General features: G+C 36.8%; 1 protein-coding gene across 2 annotated transcripts in view; it reads left to right on the top strand.

Moving 5' to 3' along the window:
- The window catches only part of LRP12 (LDL receptor related protein 12), a 53,151-nt gene that overhangs the window by 10,494 nt on the left and 23,973 nt on the right, over window positions 1–18,684 (top strand). The window lies entirely within an intron of this gene.

The following is an 18,684-nucleotide window of genomic DNA, read 5'->3' as shown; positions in this document are numbered from 1 at the left end:
CCTGTTGTAGCATGGTCATGATTATTTTTTAAAAAGAATATTGCCAAGTACTGTATTCTTCAGTAAACTTCTCAAGAGATAGGATTTGTGTATTTGTGTAGGGCAGGCTAAGAATTTCTGTCTTTAATCTACAACTTTGTTTCCTAAGCCAAGACTAACTCTCTGTGCTTAAGGTTGTCTCCTGTTAGTTTTGTTGACCGTTGCCTTAGCCCTCCCTTAGTGAAATTAGTCATTGACTTCATCTATAATTCTGTGTCAGCAGAAGTTGACAAAATCAAGGTAAATCTTTGGTTTTCCAATGTGCACAGCATATGATTTTGTGTAAGTACTACTAAGTCCTGTGGTTGCTTTGAATATGTATGTACATATTTGGAAGGGGGAGGGTGTGGAATTTTAATCCATGCTCAGCCTTGATTTTGCTGTGCTTTGTTGTGATCAGTTTAAATTTTACTGCTGGCATCAATAAGATCAAAGTCAAATCAAACTGAACTGCTTTTCAAAATGTAGTAAAATTGTTACCTGCAGTTTGATAATTATAAGCAATGAAGTTAACCTTAGACCTTAGGAACTTTCAGTGGTGTGTTTATTAATTCAAAATTATCTTTATAAAAAGCTGCATTTGAAAGTGTCACCCACCTAAGGATTATTGTAGGACATTTATCTCTGTTGTAGGTGGTCCACATTACAAACCTATACAATTTGTTTTGCTTTGAGAGGACAAAGACCAACAGGAATGCCATCTGTACCATAACTTTTAGCCACAGCAAGCCTAACAGTTACCTTCTGGGAACTGAACCAGCTAAAATACTTCGAGTGAAGTATTTTACAGCTCTCTTGAGAAATGATGTTGTCTTGGTGCCCCAACACTGTAATGACTGAATCCATGTAAAAGTTGTCTTGTAATGTCAATGCTGAGCCTCTGAGTACTTCTGCAGACAATCCAGAAAGGAAAATCAAGTAAATAGTCAAGTGGATAACAATCAGTGGTGAAGTATAAACAGTGTAAGAATTTGCAAGTATACTGTCTTCACTGTATCTACCACAAATAAGCCTTGCTCTTCAGTTTTGCTATCTATGGCAACTTGAAAGTACTTCCTAATTTTAGAAAGTAGTATATGTATATAATATCAATAAAAGATGAGGAATGGAAAACTCAGATACCGTGAAATATTCCAGACTTCCTTTATAATTCTTTCCCAGAACTGTACCTCTTGTAGTGATACCCTCTTCCTTTTTTGAATAGCCAACACACAGCGAAACCAATGCCCTTAAACTGTGGCTTATTATTATTCATTAGGCAGAGCTGCCAGTAAGGAATTGTAAGGGATGTAATCTGCTTTCATCAATGCACAAGTGTAACAATGCTTTTCATGCAAATTGAAAAGAAGCTACATCCAAAAGAATACAACTGCCTGTCAAGTTTGGTAAATGGTATTAACATAAAAACTAGTATCTTTTTCACATCGCTATTTTTCCAAAGCATTCTTCATCCCTTTCTTAAAAAAATCATTTTGTTTCATTCATACACAGGTTGAATCTGAGTGTCCCAACAAATTGCTGCTGTTTGAGTTTCTTTCCCTTGTTGGCTGTTACCTCATTTGTGGCATCTCTTTGTAAAAGAACACTTGTGTATCAAGTGGTGACTTGCTGGTACGGAACTTTCTTCTTGAAGATAGGCTTATACCAAAAGAATACTATAAACCTAACTTGCATTTAAATTTACTGTGCTTTACTGATGTGACACACTTGGGAACAAACCTTCAATGAATATTTTTCTTTTAAAATATTCTTTGTGTAGTTGCTTAAAAGCTTTTTATTATCTGAGGTTTAAGTATTAAGACAGACTAATAACCCCTCACACTGGCAGTATTCCTGTGAAGTATTGTCGTTTGCAGGGTACAAGCTGAAGCACAGAAAATAAATAGCTGCTCCATGGTTGTGCATGACTAGAGTTTGTTAGTCCACATTTCTGGTCCTATGCTGATTTTGTGTGTGAGTGTGAAGTGGGGAGTCTTGATTTGGCTTAACTTAAGGCAAAATCAGTGTGGGAAAAGGCAGGCTTATTAAAGGGATGAGAGGCAACAGGAATGTGACTTTACTGATCTGAACTGCTCTTCAGAGACGTCTCGTCTCAATTCTTGGTGTAGGCAGACTAGTCTGTCCCTCGGAGGGAAGATAAAGGATGAAGAGTGGTCCTAAAGTATTTAAATGCAAACAGCACCTTTTTGGCAAAGATGCAGTTGCTGAGTTTTTGTTGTGGAACTGGAAGGAGGCTGCTTTGAGAGCAGTGTGTCTGTTCTACTTCATTTAAAACTCTTAACTCCTATCCTTGTCTGTTTTTACAAATGTGATTACCAACTAATTTCTGTCATCCCCAAAATGCTAATCCTCTTCTCATAAGAAACACAGTCCATTGTATAATTCAGCTATTGTTTCTTAAGTGAATGGATGCAGACTGCTTTAAAAGGTTTAGTGATGATCTGTCTGCTGCTGCCACTTAGAGCTCCTTCAGACCAGCTATCTTTTATTGGAAGTAAACAGGTAGAACATTTTTTTATCATGGATTATTGTATTCTGTGTGGAATCTTGTACATTTTGTAACAAATTTTACAATGAAACACAAGTAGAAATGTGTAATTTTTTAAAAAAAATCTTATTAACTGGATTTTTGGGACTTACTCTTCTGCTAATGTGGTAGAAATAGTCCAAAGTCTTTGGAAGTTGTGGGGAAGGTACAGATGTGCACAACTGTTCTTATGCCATGTGATCCATGGGAAACTAGGCTCAAGTTGATATTCACATCACCAGATAACAGTGAATATGTGCAAACTAAACAACTGAAGTGGCTTTTGGAGTATTGGTTTGTGAACTGGATGGACAAAGGGGTGTGCAGTAGTTATGCAACTTGACCTTCAGTCATCTGGTGTATATATGAATGATTTTTGGCAGGGATTTCCTCAGAGGAAGAGTCAAAACACATTTTGGTATAGTATCCCATGTATTAGTAAGATTTTTTTAGGAAGGTGGAGTGCAGAAAAAAAGTAAGTTGTTAAAACTGTTCTCAGGAAGGAAGTTAATGACTCATGTAAACATGTGTAGTGGGAATTGGTTTTTTGGTCAAGAAAGGAATAGATGAGAAGAGCTGGAAGAGCTTGTGACAAGGCAAAAGTGGAGATAAGGTGTACTGGGTGTAGAGAAACATACTGGAAGGTAATTATAAATATGAATGTCAGGGTAAATGGTGATAAGGATTTTGGAAATACCTGTTAGATCACATTCTTTTCTCCAAGGTGATCATTCCTCTTATTATGTTTAAGCCTCTCTTCCTGTTTGTGCTTTTGTCATAGGAACTCTGTCCGAGAGACAGTTCATGCATGTGCACGTGTGTACACGCTCACTCATGGCTACCTGCTTTTCCCTCCCTGGGAGGGCTGGTGGTTTGGTAAGATTTTTCAGTATGCTGCAGTATGAGGCTCTGTGTGTTTTCTTGGTGAACATCCCAGGACCTGGAGGGGCTGGGGAGCACGTGCATGTGTGAACCCCCTTTCCTAGTTCTGGCGGTAGGACTGGCACGTGGGTGAGCCTGAGAACTGGGGTATTGGGCATTGGCAGCCTCACGCTGGCGGTGTGGAAGCTGAGAGGGATGGTACAGTCCTAAGTATGGCTGTGTTTCGGTAAAAGGAGGCAGCTTATTTCTTTGTCATTCATCTCCATAGGGCTTTTTCATTAAGATAGTAACATTAGGTGGAAGCGAATGGGCCAATTCACACCTCTCTGTAAATATGCCTATTTCAACTATCTAACTTCTTGGAAATCTGTTTGCTCTTTTGAATTGCTGTGGACTTACATCTAAAACATGAAGGTTCAGGGTGCGATGAGACGCCAAACTGGGGTTTATTTGACCCTGAGATAACCAAATAAAGCATGTATCGTGAATTTTACAGACATTTGCAATTTCTTCCAAAGTGCTCTGATGGTTCTGGGGCACTGGAGTTGCATGTATGTGGTTGACAGAACGTCAGCCTGGGAACATCTGTACATCTTTGAGAAGGAAAGCAGGATGTAGTTCAAATTGCGTGTTACAAAAAAGAGTGAGGTAAAGCTGAAGGATGCAGGACTTTCTTGCGTGCTTAGAGCTACTGTAATGTAATAAAACTTGGGATTTTGTGACCTGTACTATGTGAGACTTTTTCTTACTGGCTCTATTGAGAGTAGGCACAGAAAGTGCATTTGGGGTCATACAAACAGCCTTTATTGTACACTATGGCATTTTCAAGTCATTGTGATCTTTTAATTTCTGTAAAAAATATCTCGCCTTGCAAAAAGCCAAAACCAGAATCCATATAGTAAATTAGCTGTGTGTCTACTTCAACATGTTAAAGTTTTTCAGTGGTAATTTGTGTGTCTCAGGGATGTCGTTTGACAGCAGGGAAATGAAATACGTAAGTGTTTTGAAACAAACGTTGTTCTGCTCTTTTTGACTAATGTTACTTACGCTATGGCTGCTATGGCTGCCTTGAAAGCGCACTGTACTCTGCTGAATTGCAGCTGCCTAAACTGGCTGTCAAGTCAAATGCTTGTTCAACTCTACAGAAAGGATTTCTTTGCTTCATTTTGCAATTGTGGAGTCATAGTATTATCCAACACTCTTGTTTCTAATTCCTGATAGTAGAAGGTTGTGTTTATCTTTTTTAACTACTGGGAATCTTCATGGCAAGAGGCTCCAGGACGCTGCAGTACTATGCAATGTGAAAAGTATTCTGGCTGTCAGATGTGCACTTCTTTTCATCGCGTATAAAGGTGGCAGTGTTAACTGTCTTTATATTGCAGTTCCTGTTTTACAACTGTTCTCACCTAAGTGTTCCTGTCTCTCTAGCTACCTCCAGCACAATTAATGTGATTCAGACTTTCCCAAATGCTTCCCAAAGTTTCCACTTTGGGAAAGGGACAAGCCTTTACCTTTGGTGTTCTGAATTTTGAACTTTGTTCTCAGTGATTTGGGGGAGAGAGGGAAGGTGAGGCACCATGAGGAGTTGTTAGCACAGGATAGTTATAAGTCAAAGTAATGTTTCACTTGGTTTTACTATCCTGTTGTCTGCGGTGGTTCTTTAGTACTGATAGCTTTATCATTTGCTAACATTACTCAAGTTTAGCCATTCTTTCCTTTGTGCTTCCCACCACGCGGGTAAATCTGTCCATGGGAAGCACAAAGCTGTCATACTTGCTTTCTTCAAACCTTCTTGACTCTGCTGTGGTTCCTATAAAGCACTGCTGTTTGATTATGTTTTGGCACCTGGTAGGCTGGGATTTCCAATTGTTTTATGTATTGTGCTTTTTTAATTGTGCTTTCCTTTACCTGATAAAAATGTAACATACACAGTTTTCACAAAGCAATGAGAGCTCTGTGGAGCAAGAGTTGTTTTTCTTGTTTGTACAGTACTTGACAAAATAAACCTATAATCATGATAAAAGGTTATTTGTGCTGTTATGAAAAAATGCAGTAGTATGTTACTGTGTTTTACAGATATCATGAGCCAAATAAAGAAGACTAAACTTTTTGCAAAAAATTTTTTTTAAGACATTGTGTTTGAAATAAAAGGTGTTAAACTCTTCTAAAAGTGTACTCATACTAACGTGAGGTACAGCACCAGCGTCATTCTTGCAGGACAAGAATCACAGGATTAATATTTACACCTGTTTGTCTATTTTTTTGAATTATATAAATACACATAGACTACTTATAGACTTTTTAAAGTATCTGTGGGGCTTCCTGAAGTTTTCTATTTTAGAATCCATGACTTGAATCAATGCAGTAGCTGTAGCAGAGTTTTCTCGAAGTGTACACATCTTGCATAAAACATTGGAGAGAAAATAAGTTTTACTGGATTATAAATTTTACTGGATATTTCCCTTATCTTTTTTTTTGCTTTGATGAAACTAATTTGTTTGAACAAAAGAATGTAAAAGTAGCAAGGCTGTCATGCATAGAATTCTTACACGGGTGTTGAGCGTACTCATGCGAGTATGTGTGCACACATGTTCGTACCAGGAATATGCCTTGGCTATTTTAAGATCTGATTATTAATTAAAGAAGTTACTAATCTGAGTAAAATCAATTTCATATCTTGCAGGCAATCTGTCTTCTATTAATGTCTGTCTTTTTTGAATAGAAGCAATTCACAGTGCATTTTGAGGAATGCAGTATGTTATGACTGGCAAGTTATAGCAAGTTCATCTCTTATTCTTCCTAAGTCCTGAGGATATTTAATAAACAGCATAGTTTAGGCAAGTCTAGAAAATTAGTGTAACTAATTAATAGCCTTTGCTATTGTAGCGATTGAAATTTTGAAGCTGACAAATAACAGTAGAGAAAGAGCTATGTGGATTGAATGTCTTTTTAGTAGTGAGAATGGAAGCATCTACATATTGTGGTTCCCTCAACTCAGTGACATCTCCACTTCTGTCTGCTACAACTAGAGCAGATCAAATTATTCATAATAAATAATGAAATTAATTTTGCACGTGGGTGTTTGCATAAGATTAACAAAAAGCATTGTTTTACAGGTGTTGAAGGCACAGGCAAGAAGTGCATTACCTTAGGAGCTCTTCCCTCCTCTGGCTGTGCTTTTTACTGTGTTGTTGCAGTCCATATGAATGATTGCATGCTGACTTAACACTGTGCAAGGTTACTTCTACACTTTAATTAGTTCAGTGAAGCAGTAATAAGGGACAGAGACTCTGTCCCGTATCACTGGAAGATAGCTGGGCAGACTGCATGACATTTTGTATAAGTTCAGTTTCAGTCTGAATAGGTTTTAGGGGTCTAAAAAGTCTGGTTGCCAGACTTTGCATAAACAAGTCTGCACAAGTATTTGCAAGGTCTGTGGTTTCTGTGAACTTTTTCTGTAAATTAAAGAAAACAAGCTTTCTTGGGAACTCTGCAGTGCTTTTTAATTCTATCAGAAAGAAACCAAAACGCATTAAAGAATATAAAAGGTCCTCAAAATCAAAGTTTTATTCCTAGTAATAAGTAGCAAGAAGGGAAGAAAACAGTTTTATCTTTCAAATGAGGGTATTTTTCCTAGATGCAATAAACATGCTGTGCTTTTATGATTTTTAGATTTGATGTATGTGCAAAATGTGCATGTAAATATACCGCTGCCTCACCTTTTCCAGTAAACCGCTTGCATCCAATTCAGTTATGTCATTACAGTGAATGCAGCTGGGATCCTTTGCAGTTAATTCTAATTTATTGTTGTTACCTTCATGAAGGCAGAGTTGAAGCTCTGCAGGTATATACTCTTGACTCCAGTATTCCCTGGTTTGCTCAGGCCAATGTTCCAGAAAGAATCTAGCAAATCTGGAAGTTACGGTTAAATTTCTCAATCCCCTGCTTTTGCTCTGGTCAGAAGTATAAAACTTCCTCCTTGATTACTGCCTTAATTGTAACATCTTAGCCCTTCTGTTGAATAAAGACTTAAAATAAATAGATTTTGTAACTTTATTTTATGAATCCAACAATCTTTCTGGATTTTGAAACCATTGTTCTCTGGATGTATCTTAGGTGATGATTATTTTTTCTTTTTTTTTTTTTTTCCCTTTATAACAAGACTAGTGTTTTTCTTTTTCTCTTCTGTTTGGAGTTGTTGGTCACATGAGATGTAGGCTCCATAATAAAGATGCAGCAGTGGAGCAGTGTTTTCCTTCTTTTCAAAAATCCTCGTGATTCTCTCCCACCCCCCAATATCAAGTACTCCTACACTACTTAAGTCTTTTTTGGAAAAAAATCGGTTGTAAATCTGAGTCATGCTGTCATCTGGAACTAGAAGCTTGGATGTTTTGAGGGTTCCTGGTAGGGATTCATGGTGTAATAGCAGATAATATTTTCATTTCTGCAAGCCTATAATAGATTCATGATGGCTGCAGTTATTAGTTTATGAATATGATTTTGTTTCTTCTGTTAGCACTTTTTCAAGACAGAATAGAATAAAATCATTTGAAGGAAACAGGATAACCAGCAGTATTGTATCTTAAGAATATATGACCTGAAGCCCTGCTTTTTCCATCTAACTTCAACAGAGGCCTGAAATCTTCTGGTTGACTAGAGATGTTTGGGTTTTGTTTTGTTTTTTTTAAATACAATATACCAACTGTATGTAGACTGTTGCCTACTGCCATTTGTTCCTGTAGTTATAAGGAATTAAGATGGGAAATCAATCTAAACCTGCATGGAGCAAAAACAAAACCAGTTTTTTTACTGTAACAGTGATGTAAAGAAACTGTAGTAGATAAAAGTATGAAGCATGTGAAGAGTATGAATCAAATCTGAAATGCTCTTCCCCCTACTGTATAAGCACCGTGCAGCCCACACATTGAAATTTTCCCCTAGTCTGGCACTTCTCAAATGTGAAATACTTTCACTATCTGAAATGGAATTTCAGAAGAAAAGAGTAGTTACTGCAGTTGAACATGTACAAAGGCTCTGAACAGTCCTTTGTTAAAATAATTGAGTTTTATTATTTTAAACATAGCTGTTTAAAATAGCTAGAAACTTTGGCTTTTTTCTAGGTTTGTAAGTAATACGGCAGTGGAATGTTTTCAAATAGGAAAGCAAATTGTTAGGTTTGCGTTCATGATAGGTTCTAATCAGTTAAGAATAGGCACCTAAGCCTTATAAAGGAGATAGTTAATTTAAGGATGGGTAGGCAGTATACTCTCTCTTGCTCTTGCCTGCCCCCCCCCCCCCCCCCCCCCCCCAGTTTCTGGTCTACTCCCTTTTCCTCTGTTTCCTTATCATTTTTTTGAAGTAACTTGAGGTCTAGCTGTAATTTAGAAGACTCTATTTGCTGTTTGAACTGTTTAATTGGTTTTAGTAATCTGTTTTTTTTCTTCTACTCTGTTTAATCTGAAATGCTGCACTAGATTACCACCTGAGAACATGTACAACTTGCAGGCAATGGGCAGTCAAGTAACTTTCTTTATACCTGGCTGGGCAGAAGTATAGTGTTTGACATGAATAGAACTGCTTATGTGCTTAAAATCAGGAATCTTGTTGAAGCTGAGCCAGTGTCTCTGCTAGATTTCCAGTTTCCACTGCTTGCTGCCAAGTATATTAGAGCCGTCTATAAATAGTTTGTGGAATTTTTGAGTGAGAATAAAAAAAAAGTCAGGTTCTTTTCTGTCCCCACCTTTTCAAACTACAACTGAGAAGCTTTAACTGTTTGGGGGGGGGGGGGTTGCTGGAACTTTCGCACAAAAATTCTTCTCTTAAGTCAAGTTAGTTTAGTTATTAATTTAAAATTTTGTATTTTAATGAGAATAAACTCAAATAAAAATTGTCTTGTGGGATTTACAGGTGTGACCAAATGTTTTTTTTCACCTGCAGCGTTAAATCAGAGTTGCTGTAGTTACTCCTCTAGCTTCTCTTTTGCAACCTAGGATAAAGGAACTTCAGGTTATCTTGCTAATTTGGTGTGCAAAGATCTCTTTCAAAAGTGTTTCCTGTTTTCTCTCTTGTGAGAGTCTCTCCTGCTGGTACACCCAGAGAAAAGGTTTGTGCTGCATTAAACACAGCCAAGTACAGAACTGCTGGTTGCTTTGTATGTTTGATTGTCAAGAAGGAAGAGCTGTCCCTTCCTATAGAAGGAAGAGTGGAAAGTGACTGAGAAGCCACACCTATAGAGCAGGAATGCGAGAGCTCACATTGTAGACTGCAGTGTCTTCCAGGTGTTTACTTGATGTATCCCAGTGGTGCTGAGGGCTGTGTTTGGATACTCCAGCGTCATCTGGCTGGCAGCATCTATGTCAAATTTGCGTTATACTAGCATCTCGTAATGGTTTATATGGAATTTTGTAAATTTTGTGTGCTGCAACAGCATTTGCAATTGGTGGAATACTAGTGAATAATGTGTGCAGTGCTTAATGAATCCAGAAAGAGAACTTGTGTTGCTCACACTAAATGACTGTGGAGACTCTGAAGCTTATACCTGAAGTTGAGGTGGAGCCTCCCTGGCAGCACTGGAGCTGCGGTGAGCAGAGAGGACACTTGGGACGTTGGGTAGCTGGAGGTGTCTCTGCATTGGCACATCCCACAGCCTGGCAGAAGTGGATTTGTGGAGTAAAGTTAGGCTGAAGATGTGAAGTTTGCAGCGTATACATTTTTGAAGGTTTTTCTTTGGACTAGCTATAGCGTGGTCCAATGGACTGAGTACCCATTACCAGTAGGAGTGTGTCCTCCAGATTAGTGTCATCTAAAAGGAGTCCAGTTTGAAGGTTCCAAGGCCACAGCATAATGTGAAGTGGAGCAGATCAGGAAATTCAGAAGCATGCTCCTTATGTGAAATAAAACACTAATGTGGACAAATCCCAAGTTAGCACCATAAAATTATCAGGAATAAAGGGTATTTTATGTTTTGGCAGAGAAGTTAACAGATCTGTTATGACCTGATCATTATATATTCTTCAAATTCAAAGCATTTATTTATGTAGTGAACTTTTTAGAGTACCTGTTTTAATAGTTTTTGAAGAACGAACGCACTTTTGGGGGTGGGGATAATCTTACAATGCTAAAGAATGTAAAAGAAGTAGAGTATTTTTCCTTAGAGATTTTTAAGTCAGTGTTATCAAGATTATAGGAATAAAGGTATGTGCTGTTGTTCACTCAAGTACTGATTAACTTTGGGTTTAGGCTCTGTACAGTGAATGTAGATTTGGAAACTTCATGTCTGTGTTTTATTCACCAAGAGATTAATAAAGACCAGTTTTTCAAAAGTACAATGCAGCTAGGTGTCATTTAAAGTCCCTTTGTGAGGAGGAAAGGACAAGTAAGAATGAGGGGGTGATACAAAAATGCAATGTTGGACAACAGGTTTTAAGTATACAGTGCAGACTTTGAGCAGCACCATGCCCATTGTTTTATGCCCAAGAAATAATTTTCTAAGCACAAAATGGTAGATATTGGTTGTTGTAAAAAGTAAAAATAAAAGTCTAAAACCTGCATAAAACAATTCCATTGCAGAATTGATTCTCTAGTTCTTGTCTTAGTTTTCTAAATAAAACAACATCACAGTTGGTCTAAAATAAAAATGGTAATACACAAAACAGCATTGAGTATTGTAAACAGATTCTGTGCTCTATCTGTTTTTACAGTGAAATTTTATGTGCTTATTTCCTGCTTTTGTATCATAAACACTTTGAAATAAGCCACTATTTCAGTATAGTTTAATCTGTTAGTCATTTTTATTGTTTCCTTAATTAAAGAAATTAATTATGCCATTGTAGTATTTGAGTATACAACACTTTCTCATTTCATGTGAACATTCACTTTCACTGTTTGAAATTGTAGGTATATTTACTGTATCTTCTTTGTAGCAGATGTTCTTCTGTTATAGGGATTTGGAATAAATCTTGTCACCCTGTTGCTCAGCTTGCCTTTAGTAGAGAATTCTGACTGTCTGCACAGCAGTAAGGCTTTCTCTCAGTGTTCCTGTCTATTGCATGTGTAAATTTATATTAAAAGAAATGGTTATTTAATCCTTCCCTTACCTGAAGGATAATTTACATCTTGCTGCACAGCTTAATCCTGTTTTACAAATGACCACCTGAAATTCCTATGGCTCCAGTACTTAACTGTAAGGAAATATGGAAAAGAACTACATATAACTAGTTAACACCAAACTGTTGATTTAAAAATAAATAATACAAAATTTGTCAATAACTCTTGCAAAGATTCTTTAGCTAAACTGGAGTTTATTGATCAGTTAATGCCTAAAAGTCAATACTGGCCTTTCTCATGATGCTTTTTTAATTGCCTTTTGTCATGAAATACATGAACTTAAGCAAAAGCATGTGTTGCCCTTTGTCAAGGAAGTAAGTAGCAGTTAGGTGTAGGACAGAAACTTCTGGTCAAAGATGCAATGCACTATATAAAAAAGAACAATAAAGACATGACAATATGAGATGACTGTGGATCATGAATCTTATCTTGAGTAGTTAATCCAAATACATACTGGTGCACAAATGTGTTAACTTGATTTCATGCATATCTCTAATCAAAAGAATGCAGTGATTGCAAACTAAGCCATCAGAAGGGAGGAGATAATGGTGTCACCTGTAAAGGCTGTGACTGGTTTCTGTAGGAATCTGGAAATGACACTGCTGCTTCACTTTGTAACTGAATGTAGAGACATAACAAATGTTGCATGACTTCAGTGGACTGTGTACTCTGAGCTCTGCCGCACCTTAATTTAAAGATTTAAAGCATTCCCTGTAGCAATAATACTGTTTATTTCATGAACTGTTCTGGGAGGGTAAGTTTCAAATGCTTAGACTGCTTTTTTTTTTTTTCTTTCTATTTGCTCCACTTTCAGTTCCTTGTCTCTCATAATGTTGAAGTTGCACATGTAGCTCTGTTCCTGTCTTCTGAGGAAGGCAAAGTCTGAATTTCTGCAATACAGTTTAGCAGTGGTGTGAGAACACATTTTGCATAGATGAAGAGAAAGTGCAGGAGAAACCATATTCTCAGAGACTTTTCTAGATTATAAAGGTTGAAAAAACAATTCTAGTCCCTTTCACACCTTCATGTTTATTTGAGATTATAGAAAGTAGTTTTTTTCTCAGTTGCATAATCTCAGTTTACTGTGTACTGCTCCTTCTGTGGTATAGGAGTTTGGCAGCCGTATGGCCATATACCTACGAATATGTAGCTCTTTGCTGTTGTTACAGAATTAAATCCCTGCAGCTAGTGCATTTAATTCTAAATGCACAGTAGTTTAACAAATATAGGTGCGAAGTATTCAGGAGATGAGGAGGTCGTAAATAATGAGCCAAAAGTCTGAGGAGAATCCTACTTAACTTTTTTGGTTCATTAACTGCATGTGACCTACATGTAAATAATGCAATATAGTGTTTTGGGTTACATACTGAACAAATGTTTTTATCATAGAATGGTTTGACTTGGGAGAGACCTTTAAAGATCATCTTGTTTATCTGGAGGAGGGTGGTAGTACTTGTTTTTTGGTTGGTCTCCCACATGCCCTGCTCTGAGCTGTAACATCTTAACCTTAGATTAACCATAGGTATGATGGGTAGGCAGTTAGCCTTCGCTGCACTTTTCTCCCACAGACTCAACAGATGAGTGTGACTGTGGTTCAGCCTGACATATGGTGTCTTCAGGTGGAGCTTGTTTCTGCACAACTGTGCTTAGGTACTTTCAGGAAGTGGGGGGGGGTGGGGGGGGGGTGGCCACGGGCTGGGACTGTCACAAAAGATGCTAGCAAAAGGGGTCATTTCCAAGAAGCATGCTGGAATATTGCAGAGGCATCATGGATGTTTCCAGCTCCCTTATCTCTAGATCAAGAAGGATGTTACTATTTTTGGACGAGGGCATCATAGGACCATTGCTAAGTGGCTTTTTAGTGAGGTGATATATAAGGCAGCACCAATTTGTTCATGGAACAAAAGTAAAATTCTTATTTTAGCGGCGTCATCCACACTTGGTCTATTAGAAGCAAAATTTAGTGAAGATTAATGCAGGGTAACTTCAGCTGACAAGAGGCAGTGTAAACAAGTTAAGCTTGCTCTTTTCTTTGTAAGGTACAGAGGGGACAGGAATTTTGGGAGTAGGATGAAGAAAGGAAGTTTGGTCATGAAGTACATTGTCTAAAGCAAAGCAGGTTGAACATGTACCATGATAAAGGGTGTTTGGAAATGCATTATATACAGGAAGTGTTGTTGATCTCTTCCTGGTAATTGTGGTTCAAGAGAAATGTCCTGTCCAGTCTGCTTGTGGAATATTCATTATGCACCACAATACCTTTTAACTCAAGGTAGTTTAGAAAAAGCTCTCTCTTTGTAGCCATCCAGTTACAGCAGTTCCTCAATTTACACAGTTCTGTTTATAGAGGGGGGGGTGTAATTTGGCTGTTTAAGCTAATGGCAGAGGCTTAATCTTCATCTAGAATAATTCAGCTTTGATGGAGATACGCCTGCGTGATTTTTTTCGTGGACAGTAACTACTTGGTCTAACAGCAAAAATAAAGGTAACTTAAATGTGGTGTTTGCCACTATGGATTTTTTTTTTCTTTTCATTTTTCATTTCAACAGTCAAGTTAATTTCTCTCTATAATACAGTCTGAATTTAACTGAGTCCCAAGATACATGATGTTCTTCCAAACTGAAGTTATAAAATTCAATTTTATAATCATGGTGGACAAAGTTGCATGTACCAAATTTTTTGGGGTGCACTTTTACGGTATTCATCACTTCACTGTGCGTTCATATTACTAGTTTTAGTCAAATTGAAATTAAAATGGGGTTTTCATTTAAGAGTCATTATTTGCTATGTCAAATATATCAATATTTAGGTAAACTTCTTGTTCTTTGTCTGAAACCTCCAAGTTCATATATCTGGAATGGAGAAGCTTACCTTGTTTAATCAGAATGTTTGGGCTAAGAGGGACACTTAATTATTGGGGGTGGTGGGGTATCTGCTTGGCTATGCTTTTTGAAAACTGCATGAATTTGAGTAAAACTTAAAGGAGAGGCTCATTTCAAGACTACAGGCTTAGTTTTATGCTCTGAAGTTATATGCAGATAATCCTCCGAGTCTGATACTGATCTTGTTTTGAGAGCGAGCTGTGCTGTGTAGGCTATGGGGAAGGAGGGATATAGGGGGGTAACATCCTAAAATGAAGGATGCTATGTTGTGGTTAGCCTCCACATTAGTCTGAGCATCACTGCTGCTGTCTGGGTTTCAAACATATAGAACTTGGCAGCTATTTCTTCCAAACATGTCATGTTTTTCAAGTGTGAAAGCATTGTTTTTTCCACACACTCCCCTTATGGTCTTCCTCTGCAGTTTGGTTGGTTTTGCTGCTGCAACGTTTTCCTTGTTGTCAGCCCTACTCCCCTGGCCTGTGTTTATTTTCCTATCCGTGACGAAACTGAGAAGATGTTAGTGAGTCAAATGCCTTCAAGGCTATGTTTTTTATCTTCCACGTAGTTTTGTTCTCCTCTCCAGATTCTGTATAGGAGTATAGAGCTCATGGCTCTTGGACCAGGATGTTTGGAAGTGATATTGAGGGTGTTGGGTTTTTCAAGGTGAGGTGGGGGGTGTTTAACATAGTTTCATATAGACTGATAGGGGAGAAATGCCACAACTGCTAGAAAACCTCAAGGCAAACCTAGCATTATCTTGCCTGCTTATGTGGTCAGTCAGCTGTGAGACACAAATCAAAAGGAGTTAATTCAAGTGTTTGTGGAACTACTAGTCTGTTTCTGCCTGACCCTAAGACAAGGCAGCATCTCAACCTGGAGGATTTGACTGGGGTAGAAAAAATTGCAAAGGTCGAAGGGACTGGCTTTGTGCTGTGAAAATAAAATAAAATTTTATAGATGAGTCTTTGAACTTTTAAGAGATTTTTAAAGTTATTCAAGACAGAAAGGCACCTCAGAAATTGGAGATTGTTCCATACTGTAAACACACTCTATAAAGAGTCTAACTCATTTAATAACCAATTGGCAGATTTTTTTTTTAATTGCAGTCAAGGAATCTTTAAAGATACCAGCAGCAACAAACTCGTGTGCATTTAAATAGAAAGCCATTAAAAGTACTTTCCATACTTTTGTTTAACCTATAGGTTACCAGTAGTTTAACATATCTTGTATCCTATTTACCAAAGATTTTTTTTTTTAAGAAAAAAACATAGTAAACACTTGTTTTTATCTTGAGCCTTGTCCACTTGAATTTTTTAACTTAAATGCAGTTGCTGACCATATCTTAAGCTTTAGTGCTAAAGTTGACATACATTTCTGTTTAATACCACTTAAAATAAGTGATCCATTTGTCATAAGTATTTATAAAAGGACATGAAGGAGATGGGTATAGTCCTGGTTACACAAGTGATTTTTTTAAGAAGTCACAAAGAAAAAAAAAAAGTGATGGAAGATGTCAGTGTTTGAAAAACAAACTTGGTTTCTTGCAGGCAGAATGGATTCATGCAGGAGCTTCTTGGTGTGTGTCTTCCAGTGCTGTGCTGTCACATGTACTTAACCAGCTCCTGTAACTGATGTGGACAAACTTTGTGTCAAGTTTTGTTAGGTAGCACCTGTTTCAGTTTAAAACTTAAGGTTCAAATAGAAATGAAAAGTAAATATTTCTTTAAAGCATCAAGAAATATGAAAGCTTACTAGTGACCTAAGAAAAATTTTTTTTATATACTCATACTCTGTTGTATTAAATAGACAGACTAACAGGAATTTCAAAGATAATTATGTTCCCATATCTTAATGGAAATTACTGATCTGCTATCTGATATATTGATATTCTAGTAGTCTCAGTTTATATGGAACCATGTGACATAATTGTTGAGGTCATATAAGGATCATTGCCTAAAAATTTCTGAAAGGTTTCAGCAGTTAGTAATGCTTAAATGGCATCTGAACACACTATTTCAGTGACAGTTTCCAATAAAAAAGGAAGTAATAATCTGAGAGGTTTCTAAGGTTCAACTTTCACGTAATGAAAGATTATTGGGAAGGAAATAATTTTTAAAAAAACACCTTATTTTGATACTATAGTACTTGGGTCTGAGATGAGGCTTCATCATCAAACAGTGCTTTTTCTGGCTAATCACTGATGTTAGTTTGACAATAAATCTATCACTTTACGTCAAGAGATTAATTGTTAGATCATAAAGCATATTTAGATGGAAGATATTAAAGTGTTCCATTTTTTTATATTGACTGAAGTTTTCTGAATTTAACCCACTAATTCTAAGTCAATGTGTACAGGATTTGGATGTGAGTTCCCATTTTAGTATGCTTCTTGTTGTTCCTGATTTATAGTTTTTGTGAATTTTTTATATATACATTGCTTTTCTTTCCACCACTACAGTGTTATGTCAGTATTTTCATGGTTTATTATTATTTTTTTATCAGAACTGATTTCATTAAAATTCTGGGGGATTTGTTTTCCTGGCCTTTATGTATAGGCAGCTTGTCTGTAATTCAGATTCCAGGGGCATCAATGGAGTGCCCAGATATTGACTGCCTTCAATGTCTTTACTTCAGGGTTTATCATATTTTGAAATGTTTGTGAATTCCTTTTTTTTTTTTTGCCATGCTGTTCGTTTTCAGTGTTCAATAACAACTACTGATACATTTCTATGTGCTATGTGCTAATAACCCCTTTTTGAAAATACAAAACCAGAGATAATCCCTACTGTAATTTGAAAGATGAAATACTAGTAAGCTACTTCTAGCTTAAAACAAGAGGTCTTGAAATGTGTTAATGTTTTCCCTATGTTGATGGAAATAATAGAAAACAAGACAATCAGAAATGTGCTTCTGTGGAATCAGTTACAAGTAAAATCACTTTACAGCAAACACAGTGTTTATTTTGTAAATTTAGAGCTGTTACTGAAGTCATGAAATCAGAGCAGCAAACACTCCTTAGCATGTCAATTTATATGCAAAATGGAGAAATTATTTGGAGAATAGCTTTTTAAAACTGATAGGTATATTTTACTTTTGAAAATAGTTTAATTGGAAAATAGTTGCTCACTAATACAGTATTTGAAATAGTTTTTGTTTTAAAATGCTTCTGTCTTTTGAATGTTGAGGGGAATTGTTACAGTGTGGAATTTTTTTTAAAATTGAGACAAAGCAATGTGGTATGTAAATATATGCAGCAAAATTAGTTCATTAAAAATGGGGGGGGGAAACATGTCACTTTTAAGAGCCCAGTAATTCAACTAAAAAAAAAAAAATTAGACTTGCTATATTTTCTGCAAATTCTGATCATTGGGTTTCTAACTATTGTGTCTTTAGGAAGTAAAAAATTATGTCTTTGTGCATTTGGTGTCAACCCTGGGAGCAATTTCTAAACATTTTATTTGTAACCACTGCAATGGCAGAGTGTTGAGATGCTTGCTTAGGTGTATATATTCTAGGTCAAGTTTAACAGTCTTTAGTCTTGGTATAAAAGGAATTTGAGTTTTCTTCATATTTAAGTCTTCAGTATTTAAGTTCTTCAGTATTTAAGGTTCTTGTTACCCAAACATATCACACTTATATTGCAGCGCTGGTAGAACAACTGATCTCACATGTATGAAAATCCATGTGACGTGGCAAATCTTCAATATTACAAAAATTTGAGGGATGAAGAGTTGTGGCTTTAAAATTTGCTTAGTGATGTATTTTACATTTTAGATTCACTGCCTGTGTTCAAAGGAGCTTATTTATGAAAGTAGCGCTCTCCTTCCAAAATGCCTGGAAGATTTTATTAAAAATTTGTTGTAAAGGTTCAAAGAAAAGATGTTGAATAAAGAGGAGGAAAATGAGAGCTGTTCAGTGGGAGAAATATGCACAAATACAACTTGATCTGTTACATCATGTAACAGGGGTACCATCTGTCAGCAAAAGTATTTGCCTTAGCAGACTACTTTTACTTTGGAGGAGTACAAAGTAGTATGAGATTTGGAGGAATAACTTTCTTGTCTCTAACTCTTGATGACCACATGGGTCTTGTTCATCTTTGCAAGTATGCTTAGTTTTAACGAGCACTGATGGGGAGTTACTCTTGAAGGTAGCTAGTTCCTGGCTATATCTGAAACATCTTTCTGGATAAAGGGTGTAGGCTGCAATTCATCATGAAATAGATGGATGTCTTCCCCTGGATGTCTT

Source organism: Harpia harpyja, chromosome 5, assembly GCF_026419915.1.
Source record: "Harpia harpyja isolate bHarHar1 chromosome 5, bHarHar1 primary haplotype, whole genome shotgun sequence".
NCBI classification, from domain to species: domain Eukaryota; kingdom Metazoa; phylum Chordata; class Aves; order Accipitriformes; family Accipitridae; genus Harpia; species Harpia harpyja.
The sequence above is the reverse complement of the archived record's forward strand: the minus strand, read 5'-3'. Positions and strand labels throughout refer to the sequence as shown.